The sequence below is a fragment of the Nerophis ophidion genome, linkage group LG03, assembly GCF_033978795.1.
Source record: "Nerophis ophidion isolate RoL-2023_Sa linkage group LG03, RoL_Noph_v1.0, whole genome shotgun sequence".
NCBI lineage: Eukaryota > Metazoa > Chordata > Actinopteri > Syngnathiformes > Syngnathidae > Nerophis > Nerophis ophidion.
In genome coordinates this window covers 60,740,728-60,764,131 of record NC_084613.1, presented here as the reverse complement: position 1 = coordinate 60,764,131, position 23,404 = coordinate 60,740,728, and the positions used below count along the sequence as shown (strand labels likewise).

The 23,404-nt window shown below is 38.4% G+C and overlaps 1 protein-coding gene across 3 annotated transcripts in view; it reads left to right on the top strand.

Annotated features, from left to right (window-relative positions):
- Positions 1-22,357, top strand: part of sobpa (sine oculis binding protein homolog (Drosophila) a) — a 103,949-nt gene extending 81,592 nt beyond the window's left edge. For all 3 annotated transcript variants that reach the window (XM_061895744.1, XM_061895743.1, XM_061895746.1), the window contains one exon: positions 2,640-22,357. The gene's annotated coding sequence lies outside the window, so the exon portion shown is untranslated. The remainder of the gene's footprint in view (positions 1-2,639) is intronic.
- The last annotated feature ends 1,047 nt before the right edge of the window (positions 22,358-23,404 follow it).

The window sequence follows — 23,404 nt, the reverse complement described above, 5'->3', positions numbered from 1 at the left end:
ATATCGATTTACACCATAGCCTTTTGTAGGTCTTGTTATTGGCTACTTAGTACTAAAATATTTTTCAAATACTGCAAACATACCTGAGGGAGTAAAGCATAAGAACAACATCTGAAATGAAACACAGTGGCACCCCAGCTCACATGTTTTTTCCTCTTGGCTAACTGTTATGCTATAGATTAAAGTCTGGGTCGGGAGTAAGTGAGGTTGAAGGACAGTGGTGAGAAGAAGTGGATGATTTTCATTGAATCAAAAAAGGAAATCATAGAGGCTAACATCTAACTCATAGCAGTGCTAATGTTAGCATTGGGTGGACTATAAACAGCAGTGATGATAAAACTCACTTTTTAGGGAAGAGAAAGAGGTCTGCCTGGCACCAATAGAGTCACTTGCTGGCTTCTGTGCTGCGGTTGCTACCTTTTGTTTTTTTGTGCAAAACACACGCCTGTGGTTTCAGCACATGGAATCCTACGTCTAACTGAGAAGAATAACCCAGGATGTAACAAAGAATGTCAACTTTGTGGCCGTGTTTTAGTAACCAGTAACTAGTTGACAACTAGAGCGCAAGTCGCTAGACACCTTGTTATTGTACATTACTAACATATTGAAATAATTCAGTCGAGCGGCACTATTAGCTAAATGGCAACTAGAGCGTTAATTGCTAGCAAGAAACTAGAGCAATATTTGCTAGCTGGCCACTTGTTACCAAAATTTCCAAAACTCATATCCAGATGGGACCCACTACTTATGTATGCTGTATAAATTTGTGCTTTAAATTAAACTGGTCCTAAAGTCACCTTGGTTTTGTGCAATACTATGATTTTGAAAGAATACAGTATTGCACAGCTATCAGCCAGCTAGAAATAAGTTTGCTAGTTGCTAGCTATCTTATATGCTAACATGACTACAATACTGTATAAATATTTATTTCTGTTTTGTTTTTTGTTTTTTAGTCTAATTAACCAAAAATTTTCATTAACCCCCTCCTCCCTCAATGCAGCACTTCTGCGAACCTCTGTTAAAGACCTCTGCGTTAGACTCCTCCTGCTTCAGAATGGTGCACACTAGCAGTGATAAGCTTTATTTGCTACGCTAAGTTGGCCACACGCTCACACATGTTTTTGATTCATTGTTATCACCCGCTTCTCCTCAGGGCTGTCTTTCACCCTCACTTAAAAAAAAGTTTTAAAAAAAGTTATGTCCATCTCTAGCTATGAGCTAATGCTAACAAGTAAGACTAGTTGATCTTACTGCCAACTAATAGCGGGGATGCTTGTAACTCAAAACTTTAGCTTGTAACTTAAAGGCCTACTGAAATGAGATTTTCTTATTCAAACGGGGATAGCAGGTCCATTTTATGTGTCATACTTGATCATTTCGCAATATTGCGATTATTTTGCTGAAAGGATTTCGTAGAGAACATCGACGATAAAGTTCGCAACTTTTGGTCGTTAATAAACAAGCCCTGCCTTTACCGGAAGTAGCAGACGATGACGTCACAAAGGTGAGGGATCCTCACGTCCTCACATTGTTTATAATGGGAGCCTCCAGCAGCAAGTGCTATTCGAAGCGAGAAAATTACAATTTCCCCATTAATTTGAGCGAGGATGAAAGATTCGTAGATGATGATATTGATAGCGAAGGACTAGAAGAAAAAAAAAAGTTAGAAAAAAAAAAAAAAAGCGATTGCATTGGGACGGATTCAGATGTGTTTAGACACATTAACTAAGATAATTCTGGGAAATCCCTTATCTTTTTATTGTGTTAATAGTGTTTTAGTGAGATTAAATAGTACCTAATAGTCGGAGAGTGTGTCTTGAGGCCAGTCTCTGAGGGAAGTCGACGGCAGCTGCATGGACGGCGCAAGCTCAGCTGATCTCCGGTGAGAGGTGACTTTTTACCACAATTTTTTCACCGAAAGTGGTCGGGATCCATGTTCGCTTGACCGCTCTGATCCACAGTAAAGCTTCACCTCTGTGTGTTTTTGTGCCTAAAGGCTAAAGCTTCCCACCTCCATCTTTCTACTTTGACTTCTCCATTACTAATTGAACAAATTACAAAAGATTCAGCAACACAGATGTCCTTAATACTGTGTAATTGCGCGATGAAAAGAGACGACTTTTAGCCGCAAATGGTGCTGCGCTAATATGTCCCATGCAACCCGGGACGTCGCGCCCACGCGTCATCATTCCGCGACGTTTTTAACAAAAAACTCCGCGGGAAATTTTAAATTGTAATTTAGTACACTAAACCGGCCGTATTGGCATGTGTTGCAATGTTAATATTTCATCATTGATATATAAACTATCAGACTGCGTGGTCGATAGTAGTGGGTTTCAGTAGGCCTTCAAAGCATAACAATTAGCTGAGGGACAGCTCTTTAGTTGAGGTAACACTGTTGGAGGTTTTTTTTTTAGCTAAAAAATCAGTTTAACTTGTATGGCGAGGTACAACTGTATGTTATTACTGTACAGGATGTTGATTCAAGCGAAATTATATTGTCACCAAAAACTCACCAATATATGGAATACATCAATAAGGAGCTACTGTATATTATTTTATAGATCACCTAAAAAAGTGTGGATGAGAGCTTTCTTAATTCACCCACTGACTGGTTCTCCTCCTACTCTTTTTCACAGATGGATGCTCCAAGGACTGCTGTGCCATCCACACCACAACCCACACTGGGTACACGCACACATCCTCTCATCCAGTCTACCAGCATCACAAATCGCCTTTAACTTATACAACAGCCCTCTTGGATGGAAGGACTCAATACAGTGATCACTGCTCGCTGGCCCCATGTACAGTAACGTATCCCATCTGAAGCAGATGCTCTCTCCATTGTCTCTTATATTGAATGCACTATAGTACAATGTTTGGAGGTTTGTTCAAGGATGATTGGTATATATTCCAAAACACTGCTTTGTGGTCCAACACTTCTGTGCAGCAGTGACAAAAATATAAAATATTGCCCTCGCTTTTAGGTCCTTCTAAAAAAAAGTGCACTTGGAAACCTTATATGCAGTTTCAATTCTGATGTGTGGTAACCGCAAACATGAAAAAACAAGCCTTCTAAATATTTGTAATATTTCCTATTAATGCAGCCAATCATACACTGTGGAATGGTGCAACCTTGGTCAGTGTATGTTTCAGTCATTGAATTTTCATTTCGAGAATGGGAATTGGAAACCAAAAACAATTTGTTTATCTGAATTTCATTTTGAAATACAAAAAATAAAAGTGGAAAAATAAACTATTTTGTGTCGAAATGCAATAACTAATTATAAAAGAAAACTGTTTGATTTTTTTTTTTTATACAGTGGTACCTAAATTGATCAATCAATCAATTATTATTTATATAGCCCTAAATCACTAGTGTCTCAAAGGGCTGCACAAACCACAACACAGACTACAATGACATCCTCGGTAGAGCCCATATAAGGTCAAGGAAAACTCACACACGTGTAACGTCGGTGACAATGATGACTATGAGAAACCTTGGAGAGGACCACATATGTGGGCAACCCCCCCGCCCCCCACCCCCTTTAGGGGACCCGAAAGCAATGGATGTCGAGCGGGTCTAACATGATACTGTGAAAGTTCAATCCAAATTTACGAGCTCAACTTGTTCTGTGACGGAGCTCTTAACACAAAACACGTGTATCTCAAATCAATGTCTCCCATTGAAAGGAATTAAAATCACTTAAAAAAAAAACATCCATCCATTTTTTACCGCTTGTCCCGTTCGAGATAGCTGCGTACGGGCGGAAGGCGGGGTACACCCTGGACAAGTCGCTACCTCATCACAGTGCCAACACAGATAGACAGACAACATTCACACTCACATTCACACAATAGGGCCAATTTGGTGTTGCCAATCAACCTATCCCCGGGTGCATGTCTTTGGAAAAACCCATCACGATTCCAAAATGTAGCATGGATTTTAAAAAGAAAAAGTAATTTTTTGATTGGATGTATTTATAAAAATAATACAATTGAATGTGCTACAAACAACTATGGTAGTTTTATGAAATAATGTAATAATTATAACGGACCCCTACAGTATCTCCTACCAGCTGCTTTGTTGTTAAACCCACCATCAGCAGGTTTTCTATATTTTTATGGATACATTATTGCTGTTTAGATATTATTTTAATGTTCTTGTTAAGCGTTAGATTCATTCCTATTTTAACTTATTCATGTTTTTGATGATTTCTTTATTAATGAAATAAAAAGCTACATGCAAATGCTAGCGAGTAAGATTAGATGTTTTGGATGGATCTTACAAGGCTCACTGTGACATTTGCTACGCTAACTAATTGTTGGGATGCTTGGAACTCAAATTTTCACTTTCATCTCATCATCATCGACGATCACTCGAAGCGAGTATGATAATCCTCCTGTTGGTGGGTCTGGTCATCTGTGGGTCCTCAGGTGGCTGTAGAGGCCGATCCGTGATCCATAGACTCTATTGCAGTGGGGGCATGTGTGGGTGATTGTCGTGGTGGTGGTGGTTGTGGTCTGAGGAGCTTTTTTGGTAGTGGATCTCTCCTTTCTTTGTTGCCTCTTGGTTTCCGCGGCACGGTGGAGGTCCTTTTCTAATTGTGCAGTGCCTTCATGAACCATCCTTGTCCACAGAACCGTCCGGTGGGCAGCCTCCTCCCAGGTGTTGAGGTTGAAGCAGCATTTTCTCTGGTGGATTTTGAGGTTATCTTTATACCGCTTCTTCTGCCCTCCTTGGGTGTGTCGTCCTTCCACCAGTTGTCCGTACAACATTTGTTTTGGAAGGCGATTGTCTGGCATGCATATTACATGGCCTGTCCATCGCAGCTGGTGCCGAATGACGGTTGTGGTGATGCTGGGCATGTTAGCTTCCTTCAGAACACTAATGTTGGTGTTCCTATCTTCCCAGCTGATCCTGAGGATCTAGCGCAGACATCGCTGATGGTACTGCTCCAGAGCCTTCAGGTGTCTGCTGTAGGTGGTCCAGCTATCAGCCCCGTAGAGCAGAGTGGACAGAACTACAGCTTGATAAACAGTAAGCTTGACGTTGGTCTGGATGACCCGGTTCTCAAAAACTCTTTTCCTGAGCTTAGCAAAAGCTGCGCTGGCACAACCTATGCGGTGGTGGATCTCTGCTTCGATGACAGCTCTTGTTGAAAGAATACTGCCAAGATAAGCGAAATGCTCCAAGTTTTCCAAGATGTTGTTGTTCACATAAATTGTGGGGGGTCAGGAGGGTGTGTCTGGGGCTGGTTGGTACAGGATCTGAGTCTTCTTTATGTTAATGTCAAGTCCCAGGAGTCGGTAGAATCTGGCAAAAGCATCCATGATGTTCTGGAGGTCCAACTCAGAATGAGCAAGTAGAGCATTGTCATTTGCGTACTGAAGCTCTGTAATGGAGGATGTAAGCACCTTGCTTTTTGCCTTGAAATGGCAAAAAGTTAAGTCTCAAATTTTAACTTTCATCTCATACTCTTATACTCACAAGAATTATCCGAGAGACTCTTATCTCTTATCATAAAACACTCTTTAAGTTGAGGTACCACGGTAATTTATACAATAAAACAAACCCACCAGTCAGCCGAAACAAAAGAAACCCGACCAAAAACAGATGTTTTCTATATTCTGATACCAGAACCGGAAATTGCTATTCAAAGACAAGACTGCAGACTGGCCTGTCTGAAAAAGAGGGTGGTGTTGTAATACTTTATATAAAAATAGTGCCGTCAAGGGATCTTTTTTTTTTTTTAGCAGAATAATCACACTTTTGAATTTGGATTAATAATGATTACGGTAATCACAGGTTAGTACTTGCTTGCATATTTCAAATGAACTTGAAAAAATTAACTGAGTATTTTCACACAAAATGTCATACAGGAACATTTTTTTGTAATGTTGTACTTGAATGTTCATCGTTGTTTTGCTCAAACATTGCTAAAAATGTTATGTTAAGTCCAGTCAGGGTTTATTTTGAAGTGAAATTTACAACCGAGCACACCTGTTGGAGTCCCCTCACTCATCTTTGCACTGACATATGCGTTGACCTGATCAATAAAATACGTTTGTGCCTTTCAAGTAACCATCCACGGTTATATGAAGCCAAAACACTGCCAGTAAAATTTGGTAACAAAAAAAAATGACATCGTAGAAAAAGTTGTATTGATACCAAAACAAGTCTCGGCAACAAATATATACAAACATTAAAAAAGACATTATCATGGTGGGTATTTTTTTTGTTTCATGACATGTTTTCATTGCCAATATTCATATATTTGTGCACTTTTACGTTTTCAAATTAATGGCAGTGGTATGATGTTGGGCGGCAGGTGCCTGTGGGCGAGGCTTACAACCCGTAAGCAGTTTTACTAGATTTGGGCATGCAGGTAAAAAACTGTAAAGGAAGACGGGTGGACTCAGTGAATCAAATTATACTTTTTTAAAAGCTTCATAATATGAAAATATGAGGCACATTTATTTTTTTTACTTTTTTTAGGAGGCTTATGTGTGTTGCTGTCATCAGATTTATAAACATTTTATCAACAAAAAATATAGTGAACTACTTTTCTGTTATTACTTATATATGTTATTACATATATATATATATATATATATGTGTGTATATATATATATACATACATACATACATACATACATATATATATATATATATATATATATATATACATACATACATATATATTTAGTTGCTTTACATGCATCAATGTGAAAAAAGTTCAAAATAAAAACCTATAAAACACACAAAACAATAAGAGTCTACAAATATATAAATATTGGCATCAGAAACATTTCATAATACAAAAAATAGCTACCTAAAATATTTGTTTTTTTTCAATGTTTTTATTTATTTGTTGTCAGAGCATTTTTTGGTGCTATTAAAACATCCATCCATCCATCCATATCTACCGCTTATTCCCTTTTGGGGTTGCGGGGGGCGCTGGCGCGCATATTTCAGTTACAATTGGGCGGAAGGCGGTGTACACCCTGGACAAGTTGCCACCTCATCGTAGCCTATTAAAACATTTTTTTTTAGCAAATCTTACTGGCAGTGTTTTGGCTCCATACAGTTAAGGTAAGGGAGCATGTACACTCAAAATAAATTGCGTTATCAATCTGCGTATATACATAATTAATAATATTTTGTGATTAATCACGAGTTTACTCTGTATTTTTGACAGCTCTGTATTTTTGATGATCTGTCTTTCTGACGCAGACGTCATGATCTCACATGACATTTATCATTAGAGCCCTATATTTTTATTATTTCTTCTCCACTGCTCTTATTTTTCACTCTACTTCCTATTTACCTACATTACCACCACTCCTTTGGTCTGGTCTTCACGTCTTTGTTTGTTTTCAGTTACTTGTGTCTTTTCCAATAAAAAGGGGTTATTTCATGTCCTTGCCTGCCGTCTCTCCATCCCGGGGTCCAGACATGCACCAGAACATTACAGCAGGGTCCTGCAGGCCAGTTTGCAGTCTCAACTTTAAGTAGCAACTTTCGGTTCCGGTTCAAAACATGTTTTTGGTCAATTTTATCATTTTTGCTGACTGGAGATTTTCATTTTTCTTCCATAAGATATGAAACAAAATGTATTTTTTAGATCAACGAAATGCTTTTCTACACCAAGAAAAAAAAGAATGTTTCCTTTTTCAATTGCCATTCCTGAAAAGAAAAAATGGCCAGCGATACTGACCAACCTCCCGGTGACTCTCATGTGTTTTGTCTTGAATTTGACTGGATTGGAATTGGAATGAACCCCCAACGCCCCCTGCTGTTTGACAACTGTGAAGGCATGTTCTAATGGCGATATTCCACTGCAGATTGCTCCTCAGTCTCTTCTATAATACATGAGCTGTGATGTACCTGTCACAGGGCACTTTGAGCCAGAAAAAAAAAATCCCTAGGGGGCCTTCAAGAACAATTGGTAAAACAACACACATACACCAAAAATAAACACACACTGATGTTACCCAAGTCCTTATTTGCCAGTAATGAAAATAACCAGTTGATTCCTTTTTGACATGTTTTTCGACTGTGACATAAATCCCTTTTCTGTTGCAAAAGGCCGACTGAAACCCACTACTACCGACCACGCAGTCTGATAGTTTATATATCAATGATGAAATATTAACATTGCAACACATGCCAATACGGCCTTTTTAGTTCACTAAATTGCAATTTTAAATTTCTCGCAAAATGTCGTGTTGAAAACGTCGCGGAATGATGACGTGTATGATGATGCGTGCGTTTGACGTCACCGGTTGTAGCGCACATTATTTTCCAGCCCAATCAAAGCTATAAGTAGTCTGCTTTGATTGCATAATTACACAGTATTCTGGACATCTGTGTTGCTGAATCTTTTGCAATTTGTTCAATTGGCAGAGGGGTTAGTGCGTCTGCCTCACATTACGAAGTTCCTGCAGTCCTGGGTTCAAATCCAGGCTCGGGATCTTTCTGTGTGGAGTTTGCATGTTCTCCCCGTGAATGCGTGGGTTCCCTCCGGGTACTCCGGCTTCCTCCCACTTCCAAAGACATGCACCTGGGGATAGGTTGATTGGCAACACTAAATGGGCCCTAGTGTGTGAATGTGAGTGTGAATGTTGTCTGTCTATCTGTGTTGGCCCTGCGATGAGGTGGCGACTCGTCCAGGGTGTACCCTGCCTTCCGCCCGAATGTAGCTGAGATAGGCGCCAGCGCCCCCCGCGACCCCGAAAGGGAATAAGCGGTAGAAAATGGATGGATGGATGAATAATGGAAAAGTCAAAGAAGAAAGATGGTGTATTGCAGCTGCCTTTAGCAACACAAACACACAGTGTTTCCTTGTTTAAAATTCCCGAAGGTGAAGCTTAACTATGGAACAGAGCGGTCAATCGAACATGGATCCCGACCACATGTCAACCGGCAGGTTTCGGTGAGAAAACTGTGGTAATAAGTCGGCCCTTTCCGTAGACATGAGCGGAGCTTGCGTCCTCCTGCAGCTGCGTGGCTTCCCTCAGAGACACTGGCGGTCACCACACCCGTGGCCACACCCCTCCGACTTTCAGGTACCATATAATCTCACTAAAACACTAGTAACACAATAAGCAGATAAGGAATTTTCCAGAATTATCCTAGTAAATGTGTCTAATAACATCTGAATTGCTCCCACTGCCCTCACCTTTTTTTGTTTCTTTTTTTTTTTACTTTATTTTTTTTTCCTAGTCCTTCACTCTCACTATCCTCATCCACAAATCGTTCATCCTCGCTCAAATTAATGGGGAAATTGTCGCTTTCTTGGTCCGAATCACTTTAGCTGCTGGTGGCTGTGATTGTAAACAATGTGAAGATGTGAGGAGCCCTACAACCAGTGACGTCACGCGCACATCGTCTGCTACTTCCGGTACAGGCAAGGCCTTTTTATTAGCGACCAAAAGTTGCGAACTTTATCGTCGATGTTCTCTACTAAATCCTTTCAGCAAAAATATGGCAATATCACGAAATGATTAAGTATGACACATAGAATTGACCTGCTATCCCCGTTTAAATAAGAAAATCTAATTTCAGAAGGCTTTTAAAAACAGTCACCTCGGCAGTATTTTGTTTACACTTTAGAGCACATTGTGCTTATATGTTGACGTGTATGGTGTGTGGGAAATTTAGAATTATGTTGCCAAAAGAAAAAGCACTTATTTGTGTGACATATTGCTTTATGACACTTTTTGTTCCCGTTGCAGCTGTCATGGGTGAGCCTTGTTCACCTCCATGTTTGCCATTGACCATTTAGTCGCACATCAGTTGAGTGCGTCCTCATGTGGTAAATGCACTAAACTTCTTGTTTGTGTGTGGGATGTGTGAGGGAGGCACAATACAATACAGTACAGTACGGTGCAGTAGAGTACGTGCAAGCACGATTGTAAGATTGCAGAGTACAACTACATCTGTTGCCTGTTTGTCAAGCATTAAGCTTTGTTTTGCTTTCACTTAGCAGTATGTTCTTGCCTTGTTTCACTCCCCTCCAGTCAAAGCCAATACCAGGAAAAACACCCTTACTGTATTTTCAAGCGCTTACACAAATGGTCATGTTGCAAACATTCAAACATATTTGTCTACTGCTGGTTTATTAAAAAGTTCCATGGTTTGACGAGAAGACATGGGACCTGATTTACTAAGATCCAGATACCACACGCAAAGCGTGTGCAATCTACAAACCCCATTTCCATATGAGTTGGGAAGTTGTGTTAGATGTAAATATAAACGGAATACAATGATTTGCAAATCATTTTCAACCCATATTCAGTTGAATGTGCTACAAAAACAACATATTTGATGTTCAGACTTATATCCATCCATCCATTTTCTACCGCTTATTCCCTTTTGGGGTCGCGGGGGGCGCTGGCACCTATCTCAGCTACAATCGGGCGGAAGGCGGGGTACACCCTGGACAAGTCGCCACCTCATCGCACGGCCAGTGTTCAAACTTATAAACATTTTTTTTTTGCAAATAATCATTAACTTCAGAATTTGATGCCACCAACATGTGACACATAATTTGGGAAAGGTGGCAATAAATACTGATAAAGTTGAGGAATGCTCATCAAACACTTATATGGAACATCCCACAGGTTTGCAGGCTAATTGGGAACAGTTGGGTGCCATGATGGGTTAATAAAGCAGCTTCCATGAAATGCTAAGTAATTCACAAACAAGGATGGAGCGAGGGTCACCAATTTGTAAGCAAATTGGCGAACAGTTTTAGAACAACATTTCTCAACGAGCTGTTGCAAGGAATTTAGGTATTTTACCATCTACGGTCCGTAAAATCACCAAAAAGTTCAGAGAATCTGGAGAAATCACTACACGTAAGCGATGATATTAGGGACTTTTGATCCCACAGGCAGTACTAGATCAAAAACCAACATCAGTATATAAAGGATATCACCACATGGACTCAGGAACACTTCATAAAACCACTGTTAGTAACTACAGTTGGACGCTACATCTGTAAGTGCAAGTTAAAACTGTACTTTGCAAAGCCAAACCCATTTATCAACAAAATCCTGAAACGGCGCTGGCTTCGCTGGGCCCGAGCTCACCTAAGATGGACTGATGCAAAGTGGAAAGGTGTTCTGTGGTCTGACGAGTCCACATTTCGAATTATATTTGGAAACAGAGGATGTGGTGTCCTCCAGAACAAAAAGGAAAATAACCATTCGGATTGTTATAGGCACAAAGTTCAGAAGCCAGCATCTGTGATGGTATGGGGTTGCATTAGTGCCCAAGGCATGGGTAACTTACACATCTCTGAAGGCACTATTAATGCTGAAAGGTCCATACAGGTTTTGGAGCAAGATATGTTGTCACCCAAGAAACGTTACCATGGACGCCCCTGCTTATTTCAACAAGACAAGTGTTACAACAGCGTGGCTTCGTAAAAGAAGAGGCGGGTACTTTCATGGCCCGCCTGCAGTCCAGACCTGTCTCCCATTGAAAATGTGTGGCGCATTATGAAGCGTAAAATACGACAGCAGGGAGCCTGCACTGTTGAACGACTGAAGCTCTACATAAAACAAGAATGGGAAAGAATTCCACTTTCAAAGCTTCAATAATTAGTTTCCTCAGTTTCCAAACGTTTATTGAGTGTTGTTAAAGGAAAAAGTGATGTAACACATTGGTGAACATGCCCTTTCCCAACTACTTAGGCACGTTAATTATTATTTGCAAAAAAAATCTATTTTATGAGTTTGAACATCAAATATTTTGTCTTTGTAGTGCATTCAATTGAATATGGGTTGAAAATGATTTGAAAATCATTGTATTCAGTTTATATTTACATCTAACACAATTTCCCCACTCATATGGAAGCGGGGTTTGTATAAAAAGAAACGTGTGCTATTAATTAGTGTGTCGCGTGTGGTCGACTAACACTGTGTGCAATTTAAAAGTGGTGCTGTATTTAAATGAGGATGTTTGCGTGTACTACGGGGCTTTCCCCACGGAGACTCTCTCATTTACTGCACACTCATGTTATCGTGCTCCTCCATACCTGCGGCATTTTGCTATGTTTTCAAACATGCAGGAAACATCTACCACTTTTTATGGGCATTTCAGAAACCAGCAGTCCTGACTCCAGCTGTGGCTCTACGATGAAAACACTTTTTTTGTATTACCGCCAAAAGTGCGTTCATTGGAGCAAGGCTTGACGCAAAAACACGTTTTTATATGGAAAAAAAGACGTTTTTTTCATATAAATAATATTTTGATAATTATATTTGCATTTCCCCTCCCACTGCTAATCAGCATATATTTTGCATATTAATGAAAACAGAGACGCCAAATGGATATTCTGCTTAATTAACAGACACAGTCCACTTTGCACACGTTTAGTAGATCAGCTTTGCGTGTGCTATCAGGTTTGCACATGTTTTAGTACACACAAACCTTAAGTAAATCAGGCCCATGGTGTCACTAGCAGATTTAAAATGAAAAGGGAATTTTTGCCCACTTTTGCAGAAGGATCAGGGTACAATTACTGCTTTTCACATTACACCTTGCACTAATGATCAATTCACTTGATAGTTCCGAAGAATACAATCTGTGTTTACTGTATTAAGCCACATGTCCAGGGGAAGAAGACGGACACATAGTAAAGATGTTCTCGCTGTACATGGCATGCACATCGATCATTATTGGTGCTGCCAGGATAAGGTTGCGACAAGGAAGGAGAATGACTTTAATCACAAAATGGACCTTTGCAATAAAGATACTGTCAGGTCGGTATCCCCCTCTGTACACGAGATTTAAGAAATACTTACGGTGAACATCACAAACATGATGATACACCGGTTAATGTAGGGGTGTCTAAAGTGTCGGGGGTTTCCGATCTAAAATTGATATTGGTGCGATATCAGCCAGAAAAACAAAAAACATTCCAGATATGCTTTATTTACAGGTGGGAATCCTTTGGAACCTCATGATTCGATTACAATTAAGATTCAGGGGCTACGATTACATTATAAATCGATTACTTATGGTCCTTCGTTATTATGTTCCATCCATCCATCCATTTTCTACCGCTTGTCCCTTTTGGGGTCGCGGGGGGTGCTGTAGCCTATCTCAGCTACAATCGGGCGGAAGGCGGCGTACACCCTGGACAAGTCGCCCCCTTATCGCAGGGCCAACACAGATAGACAGACAACATTCACACACTAGGGACCATTTAGTGTTGCCAATCAACCTATCCCCAGGTGCATGTTTTTGGAAGTGGGAGGAAGCCGGAGTACCCGGAGGGAACCCACGCAGTCACGGGGAGAACATGCAAACTCCACACAGAAAGATCCCGAGCGCAGGATCAAACCCAGAACTACTCAGGACCTTCATATTTTTTAGGCACACGCACTAACCCCTGTGCCACCATGCTGCCCCATTATTATGTTATTTTACTATATATTTTCATTTATTATTCGCGACCCTGAACGGAACAAGCGGTAGAAAATGGAAAGATGGATATTTAATTTTATAATAATAGCTCTTGAAGGCTCCTTCTTTGGCTACTACGACATTCCTGGTTTTTGGATGTGTGTGCTTATCGCTGTTTTAATGTTCTTACCTTCCAAGACCACAGAATGTTCAGACACTTTGCCTTCAATCGTCATACAGTAAATTTGCGACTTAAAGACATTTGTTGTCCATATTCTCATTTTTATCTATGGCTGTAAGTGTTGCCGTATGGTTATTATTGTCACTCCTGACTTAATAATCGACTCGCAAATATCCTCCTATTTGGTTACTTTCGGTTATGATGCAGTTCCAGTTAGGCTTCTGTCGAAGTGTACACAGCGTTTGTTCTTTTCTGGTTTCACTACTTCACATTCAAGCTAAATCTGTATTTTAGAACCATCTGTATTACTTTATTGAACATACGCAAATAATTGATATTTGGACATTTGTCCATAGAGTCAGAATGGTCCAGTTACTAATGGTGATGCATCGAGGAATCGATATTTTTTCCAACCTCAAGCAGTCCTGCAGCGTGTTTACTTCTGCAAATCAGTTTAATCGATTTTACATATTTTCTTTCCAACATATCCAAAAAGGAGTAGAAGCAAGCAAGTATTATTTAATCTTCATGCATAGCAATTACAAACACATACATTCTGTTCTCAATTTGTACACAATTACATCAACGTGTTCTAAATACAAACCTCGTTTCCATATGAGTTGGGAAATTGTGTTAGGTGTAAATATAAACGGAATACAATGATTTGCAAATCCTTTTCAACCCATATTCAGTTGAATATGCTACAAAGACAACATTTTCGATGTTCAAACTGATTAACATTTTTTTTGTGTGCACATAATCATTACCTTTAGAATTTGATGCCAGCAACATGTGACAAAGAAGTTGGGAAAGGTGGCAATAAATACTGATAAAGTTGAGGAATGCTCATCAAACACTTATTTGGAACATCCCACAGGTGTGCAGGGTAATTGGGAACAGGTGTGTGCCATGATTGGGTACAAAAACAGCTTCCTAAAAAATGTTCAGTCTTTCACAAGAAAGGATGGGGCGAGGTACACCCCTTTGTCCACAACTGTGTGAGCAAATAGTCAAACAGTTTAAGAACAACGTTTCTCAAAGTGCAATTGCAATAAATTTAGGGATTTCAACATATACGGTCCATAATATCATCAAAAGGTTCAGATAATCTGGAGAAATCACTCCACGTAAGCGGCATGGCCGGAAACCAACATTGAATGACCGTGACCTTCGATCCCTCAGACCCGCACTGTATCAAAAACCGATATCAATCTCTGAAGGATATCACCACATGGGCTCAGGAACACTTCAGAAAACCACTGTCACTAAATGCAGTTTGTCGCTACATTTGTAAGTGCAAGTTAAAGCTCTACTATGCAAAGCGAAAGCCATCTTTCAACAACATCCAGAAACGCCGCCGAGATCATCAAAGATGGACTGATGCAAAGTGGAAAAGTGTTCTGTGGTCTGACGAGTCCACATTTCAAATTGTTTTTGGAAATATTCGACATTGTGTCATCCGGACCAAAGGGGAAGCGAACCATCCGGACTGTTATTGACGCAAAGTTCAAAAGCCAGCATCTGTAATGGTATGGGAGTGCATTAGTGCCCAAGGCATGGGTAACTTACACATCTGTGAAGGCACCATTAATGCTGAACGGTACAGACAGGTTTTGGAACAAAATATGCTGCCATCTAAGCGCCGTCCCTTTCATGGATGCCCCTGCTTATTTCAGCAATACAATGCCAAGCCACATTTAGCATGTGTGACAACAGTGTGGCTTCGTAAAAAAAGAGTGCGGGTACTTTCCTGGGCCATCTGCAGTCCAGACCTGTCTCCCATCGAAAATGTGTGGCGCATAATGAAGCGTAAAATACGACAGCGGAGACCCCGGACTGTTGAATGACTAAAGCTCTACATAGAACAAGAATGGGAAAGAATTCCACTTTCAAAGCTTCAACAATTAGTTTCTTCAGTTCCCAAACGTTTATTGAGTGTTGGTAAAAGAAAAGGTGATGTAACACAGTGGTGAACATGCCCTTTCCCAACTACTTTGGCACATGTTGCAGCCATGAAATTCTAAGTTAATATTATTTGCAAAAAAAATAAAGTTTATGAGTTTGAACATGAAATATCTTGTCTTTGTAGTGCATTAAACTGAATATGGGTTGAAAAGGATTTGCTAATCATTGTATTCCGTTTATATTTACATCTAACACAATTTCTAGACTCATGTGGAAACAGGGTTTGTACATCAGTTCTTCTCATAAGTTGTTAAATCAGTTATGATTTGCTTATTGAGATTAATAATATTTCATTTTCAATAAATTAATGACGTTTATCATAATTCTTCTCCTTTGTATTATCAGCTTCTTTAATTGGATTGTATTATTACACTGTCTGATGCTAAAGGTTTTAACTGTTGTACGTGCAAACAAATGTTTTAAATTATATTTCTGCCTAAAGTGATATTTCTCCTCTTTTGTTGCAAAGAATTGTTGAACATTCTCGGGTAGCAGGTTATAGTTTGCTTCGTAGATAATGTTGGCTGTAGGCAAATGTTGTCTTTGACTAGCTTTTTTGCAGAAAGTCCTTAAAAACAGCAGAGCGCTCCTGTAACTGACAAAAAAAATTGACCAAATCTAGACTAGAATTTGACCAATCTAAGACTAGATCCGACCAATCCAAGTCTATGAGCATGAACTGATGAAGCTTACTCGGACGAGAGGTGAAACGTCTTCTTAGACAAACCAAACAGTCCAGTTGTGATTGATTGAATGCCCTGAGAACAGAATGACCTGAATGAATAGAAACATCCATCCACAAAATCAATAGTCTACTGGAGAGGATTGGAATATACAAAAAACTAATAGTGAAGGAAGAAGTCTGGGCCCCCGGCCCTTAGCGCTCCGGAATGTGGCCCCCAAAACAACTGAGTTGAATATCCCTGCTCGGAGCTAGCACACAAGCTAAACACAACGTATTAAGTGACCTTAATTGAAAAATGTTGCAGTCTTAAACACATTTGTCCATTCAAACACATTTAAAATAATTATAGTTGCATATTACTTACAGATACGTCTCTAAGGCAGAAGTGTATTAGAAAGTCTCCAATAACAAATGTGTTTGCATCATTTAATTTGAGTTTAATTTAACAAATGTATGTGGCCACCAGGTGTTGCCAAAAAACAAATGACCACTCTATTTAAACCTAAAGACAGTATGAATCCATTCCAGAAGGATTATATTAAATAGATTAGTGTTTTTATACCTACCATTGTTCTCTGTTTGACTAGTTTTACTTGATCAAGCTTTTTACAACATTAAACGCTGCAAAATAATAATAATAATAATAATAAGTGTAATATTTGTGCTGATATCGTATCGGATCAATATCGGTATCAGCCAGTACTCAAGGGTCCAATGTCGGTAAAATATGTGTCGGGACACCTTCGCTAAAGTGCAGCCATGGCACATTGTACAAATACAATTAAACGCAACAGAAAAAATATAGAGCAAATAAGGGCAATGTACAGAAAAAAGCTGAAATGTTGATACCAATAATTAATAATGACATAAAATGTTTCTTCAAGAACCCTTAGAGTATATTGGGGACTTTGATGTTCTTTCAATGAATTTTTTTACTTAATTTTTTAACATAATTTAAGTTGTGTTGCTCCGAGTGGAATAATTTTTTTCCTAAGGAGGGTTTTTTTTATGTCCAATTAAATGAAAAGTGCATTATGGAAATACAAGTTATTATCAATAAATTTGATATTTTTATTTCAAATTCTTCCAGATGTCAACCCTACACTGTAAAATAAATTTAGCCCAACTGAGTAGTACTTTTTTTTCTCAAATATTTTAATCAACTTCAGTCATAGATGAAAATAGAAAAACGTGTTATGTTTTTTAAAATCATTGAAATGCCCATTTGAACTATTTTTTTTTTTCTTTTTTAAAAATTGCATACAGTTAGTTATCTTCCATACAGTAAATGTTAAAGGAATGGGGTATGATACATAATATTAGTAATAAAACACATTTTGATGTATTGTTTAATTTTTTGGTTTAGGGTTACGTTAAGTTTTTGTATGCCATTTTCAAAATAAAAAAAATCTATATAAAATCAAATGGGGATTTCAAAGGTTAGAATATAATAATAATAATAATAATAATAATAATAATAATAAAACATTAGCTGTTTTTATTTAGATGTAAAGTCGATTGAGAGATTTGTGCAAAAAAGTAGAAAACAATATGAATCCAGTATTTTTTTAAATATAATCTGCTTAAATCCTGAATACTTTTTCGTCCTGACGCTTATTAACTGCTATTCAATTATATATGACCCAGAGGAAAGTTAGGACTCTCCAGCATTAAGCCAATAATTACTCGCTAAGAATGTATCAATTGTGTTCGATGGATTGTCTGTCTATCTGTGTTGGCCCTGCGATGAGGTGGCAACTTGTCCAGGGTGTACACCGCCTTCTGCCCGATTGTAGCTGAGATAGGCGCCAGTGCCCCCCGCAACCCCAAAAGGGAATAAGCGGTAGAAAATTGATGGATGGATGAATTGAGTCTTGCTGCAAATTAGACAGAGTAGATGCACTGCTTGGCTGCAACCAGCAGAGGCACTAGAGGGCCAGTCTCATCTTGTTTATAATATAAAGAAGAACTACATGCCATCAGCTTTGGGGAATTAAATTAAAATGCGTTCAATTCCCCTTTTTTTTTTCGCAAAATTAATCTGATAAATATATACTGTAATCAATATAGTATATGTGATCACAGAAATGTAGTCGGATGCCCAATTCTATAATGTACAAAATACAAAACCAGTGAAATTGGCACGTTGTGTAAATCGTAAATAAAAACAGAATACAATGATTTGCAAATCCTTTTCAACCTATATTAAATTGAATAGACTGCAAAGACAAGATACTTAACGTTCGAACTGGAAAACGTTGTTATTTTTAAGGTCATTCGGAATTTGATGCCTGCAACATGTTTCAAAAAAGCTGGCACACCCAGCAAAAAAGACTGAGAAAGTTAAGCAATGCTCATCAAACACTTATTTGGAACATCCCACAGGTAAACAGGCTAATTAGGAACAGGTGGGTGCCAGGATTAGGTATAAAAACAGCTTCCATGAAATGCTCAGTCATTCACAAACAAGGATGGGGCGAGGGTCACCACTTTGTCAACAAATGCGTGAGAAAATTGTCCAACAGTTTAAGAACAACATTTCTCAAAGTGCAATTGCAAGAAATTTAGGGATTTCACCATCTACGGTCCGTAATATCATCAAAAGTTTCAGAGAATCTGGAGAAATCACTGCATGTAAGCAGCAAGGCTGAAAACCAACATTGAATGCCTGTGACCTTCGATCCCTCAAAAACTGACATCAGTGTATAAAGTATATCACCACATGGGCTCAGGAATACTTCAGAAAACCCCTCCTAGTAACTAAAGTTTGTCGCTACATAAACTCTACTATTAAAAGTGAAAGCCATTTATCAACAACACCCAGAAACTCCACCGGCTTCGCTTGGCCCAAGCTCATCTAAAATGGACTGATGCAAAGTGGAAAAGTATCTGTGGTCTGACGAGTCCACATTTTAAAAAAAATTTGGAAACTGTGGACAAGGTGTCCTTCGGACCAAAGAGGAAAACAACCATCCGAATTTTTATAGGCGCAAAGTTCAAAAGCAAGTCTCGTGATGGTATTAGTGCCCAAGGCATGGGTAACTTACACATCTGTGAAGGCACCATTAATGTTGCCATCCAAGCATCGTTATCATGGACACCCCTGCTTATTTTAGCAAGATAATGCCAAGTCACGTCTTACATCAACGTGGCTTCATGGTAAAAGAGTGTGGGTACTAGACTGGCCTGCCTGTAGTCCAAACCTGTCTCCCATTAAAAATGTGTGTTGCAATGTGAAGCGTAAAATACGACAACAGAGACCCAGGTCTGTTGAACAACTTAAGATGTACATCAAGCAAGAACAGAAAATAATTCCACCTGAATAGCTTCAAAAATCGGTCTCCTAAATTCCCAAACGTTTACTAAGTGTTGTTCAAAGGAAAGGCCATGTAACACAGTGGTAAAAATGCACCTGTGCCAACTTTTTGGCAATGTGATGATGCCATGTCAATGATTATTTACAAAAAAAAAAAAGTTTCTCAGTATGAATTTTAAATATCTTGTCTTTGCAGTCTATTCAATTGAATATAAGTTGAAAAGAATTTGCAAATCATTGTATTCTGTTTTTATTTATGATTTACACAACGTGCCAACTTAACTGGTTTTGGGTTTTGTAATAATATACAGTGCATCTGGAAAGTATTCGCAGTGCTTCACTTTTTCCACATTTTGTACGTTACATATTTTTTCCCAAATGGAATAAATGACATAATGGCAATGTGATTTTTTTATTTTGAGGATTATTATCAATTTATTCCATTTTGGAATAAGGCTGTAACATTACAAAAATGTGGAAAAAAATAGGCATCCCGAATACTTCCCGCATGCAGTGTGTATAGTTCAGGGGTCACCAACCTTTTTGAAAGCAAGAGCTACTTCTTGGGTACTGATTAATGTGAAGGGCTACCAGATTGATACACACTTAAATAAATTGCCAGAAATAGCCAATTTGCTCAATTTACCTTTGATAAATAACTATATATATATATATAAAAAAAAAAAAATGGGTATTTCTATCTGTCATTCCGTCGTACATTTTTTTTCCTTTTACGGAAGGTTTTTTTGTAGAGAATTAATGATGAAAAAAACACTTAATTGAACGGTTTAAAAGAGGGAAATACAAAAATAATGTAAATAAAATTTTGAAACATAGTTTATCTTTAATTTCGACTCTTTAAAATTCAAACGAAAAAATTTAAGAGAAAAACTAGCTAATTCGAATCTTTTTGAAAAAATAAAAAAAATAATTTATGGAACATCATTAGTAATTTTTCCTGATTAAAATTAATTTAAAAATTTTGATGACATGTTTAAAATAGGTTAAAATCCAATCTTCACTTTGTTAGAATATGTAACGAATTAGACCAAGCTATATTTCTAACAAAGACAAATCATTATTAGACTATGAAATAAGATTTCAATTTGATTCTACAGATGTTCTAGATTTGCCAGAATAATTTTTTAGAATTTTAATCATAACAAGTTTGAAGAAATATTTCACAAATATTCTTCATCAAAAAAACAGAAGCTAAAATTAAGAATTAAATTAAAATGTATTTATTATTCCTTACAATAAAAAAAAATGTTGACTTGAACATTGATTTAAATTGTCAGGAAAGAAGAGGAAGGAATTTAAAAGGTAAAATGGTATATATGTTTAAAAATCCTAAAATCATTTTTAAGGTTGTATTTCTTCTCTAAAATGTTCTTTCTGAAAGTTATAAGAAAAAGTAAAAAAAAATACATTAATTTATTTTTACAAGTAAAGACCAAGTCTTTAAAATATTTTCTTGGATTTTCAAATTCTATTTGAGTTTTGTCTCTCTTAGAATTAAAAATGTCAAACAAAGCAAAACCAGCTTGCTAGTAGATAAATAAAAATTTAAAAATAGAGGTAGCTCACTGGTAAGTGCTGCTATTTGAGCTATTTTTAGAACAGGCCAGCGGGCGACTCATCTGGTCCCGCGGGCACCGCGTTGGTGACCCCTGACATTGTCAAACCTCTAAGGCCTTGGGGTGTAACACACAGTACACATGGGGAAACACCCTCAGCAAAAGGACACGCTAAGGTCCAACATCCTGTGTTTTCAAGTAAATAACAAATGGAATTAGTCTGTTCCAGTGTCAAACTCTCATTATAGCCCTTTGATGGAGAGTTAGACAAATATAGATAGGAGGAGACAGAGAGATAGTGCCGGGAGGAAAGTTGCCATACATTTCACATCACAATTAGGCGAATGAGATGTAGGAGGTTCTGCAGTAGCATAGCAAATCTTAAAAAAATAAAATAAAAAAAAGAGAGAACATATGGCTGTGCCTAAATGTAGATAAATTGCACCCTGGTCTGCAATATTTATGCTGAGCTCAGCAGAGGCAGCTCAATATCCATCTAAACAGGAAAGCAAATGAGTTATGCACATTATTAGTGATGAAATGTGTCATTGTACTTTTGTTTGTCACCTTTCATTTGTATAGTTAGCCCTGCAGGTGCGAATCTAGGCAGTACTGTCCACCATTGTGACGCTGAAGGCATACAAGTGTCATCTTTATGACAAATCTTTAGTATTTGACCATCACCTGTATTGCAATGACAACCAACCCCTCCAAGGTAGTCGAAATCATGAAATGTTTCGTCATAAACAACAGAGAAATTGCCTTAATTCTTGCTTGTATAATCTGTACAGTTACGACCGTGACGCTCCCTTATTTGTACAAAAGGAAATATACTTTGTTCTTTTGCTTGTGTCAATGTATAGATGATCAGCTTTTTTTCTACTTCCTACGATTCGTCCTTGTTCCCCACCATCACATCTGTTCAACGTTTGACCTTGTGGTGGACTGTCGACCTTTTTGTACAATATTATTTATTGTTGACATGTTTTGCATCACACACACGCACACACGCACGCACGCACGTACACACACACACACACACACACAGAGCGACCCAAGTATTTTATTTCAAGCGAAATGCCTGCAAAAGAGGGAAATGCTTTTGTAATTACTCAAATGAAACGACAATGTGATCCTTTTTTATCATGCGGTCGTAAGATGTTCATAGCGTGGCCAAAGTTTGGAAAATAAAATTTTTGTGTTGTATCAATATTTGTTAGTGAATTGCTTATGAAGGAAAATAAATGAGATGCGCACATTTCTGTGTCAGATTGGTGACCTTTATTGTTTACACAAACACAACACTGTGGAGTACATACACTCAATTGAGGCCGTCCACACCAACACAGACACTTAAAGGGGAACATTATCACAATTTCAGAAGGGTTAAAACCAATAAAAATCAGTTCCCAGTGGCTTATTTTATTTTTTGAAGTTTTTTTCAAAATGTTTACCCATCCCGGAATATCCCTAAAAAAAAGCTTTAAAGTGCCTGATTTTTGCTATCTGTGAAGTCATCGTCCATTTTCCTGTGATGTCATTCAGTGATGCCAATACGGATAGCACAGCAAGATATGGTGACATTAGCTTGGATTCAGACTCGGATTTCAGCGGCTTAAGCGTTTCAACAGATTACGCATGTATTGAAACGAACGGTTGGAGTATGGAGGCAGATAGCGAAAACGAAATTGAAGAAGAAACTGAAGCTATTGAGCGAATAGCTACTGACGCTATTCGGCCAGGTCTGCCTTAGCATCGCCGGTAAAATGTGCAGACCAACGATCGGAAGTTCCGCATCTTGTGACACTGGATCAACTTAAATCCATCGATTGGTAAGTGTTTGTTTGGCATTAAGTGTGGGTGGAGGGAAACGCTGGATGTAAATATAGGTTCAAATGTACATACAGGTAGCCTAAATAGCATGTTAGCATCGATTAGCTGGCAGTCATGCCGCGACCAAATATGTCTGATGAGCACATAAGTCAACAACATCAACAAAACTCACCTTTGTGATTTAGTTGACTTTATGGTTGGAAATGCATCTGCAGGTTATCCATACATCTCTGTGCCATGTCTGCCTTAGCACCGCCGGTAAAATGTGCAGACACTCCGGCACATTTAATGGGGGTCTGGCGGCAGATTTCTTTGACTTTATTTTTGGAAATGCATCTGCTTTGAGTGTCGCAGGATATCCACACAATCTTGCCATCTCTGTAGTAGCATAGCCTTCGTCGGTAAAGTGTGCAGAACAAACGAG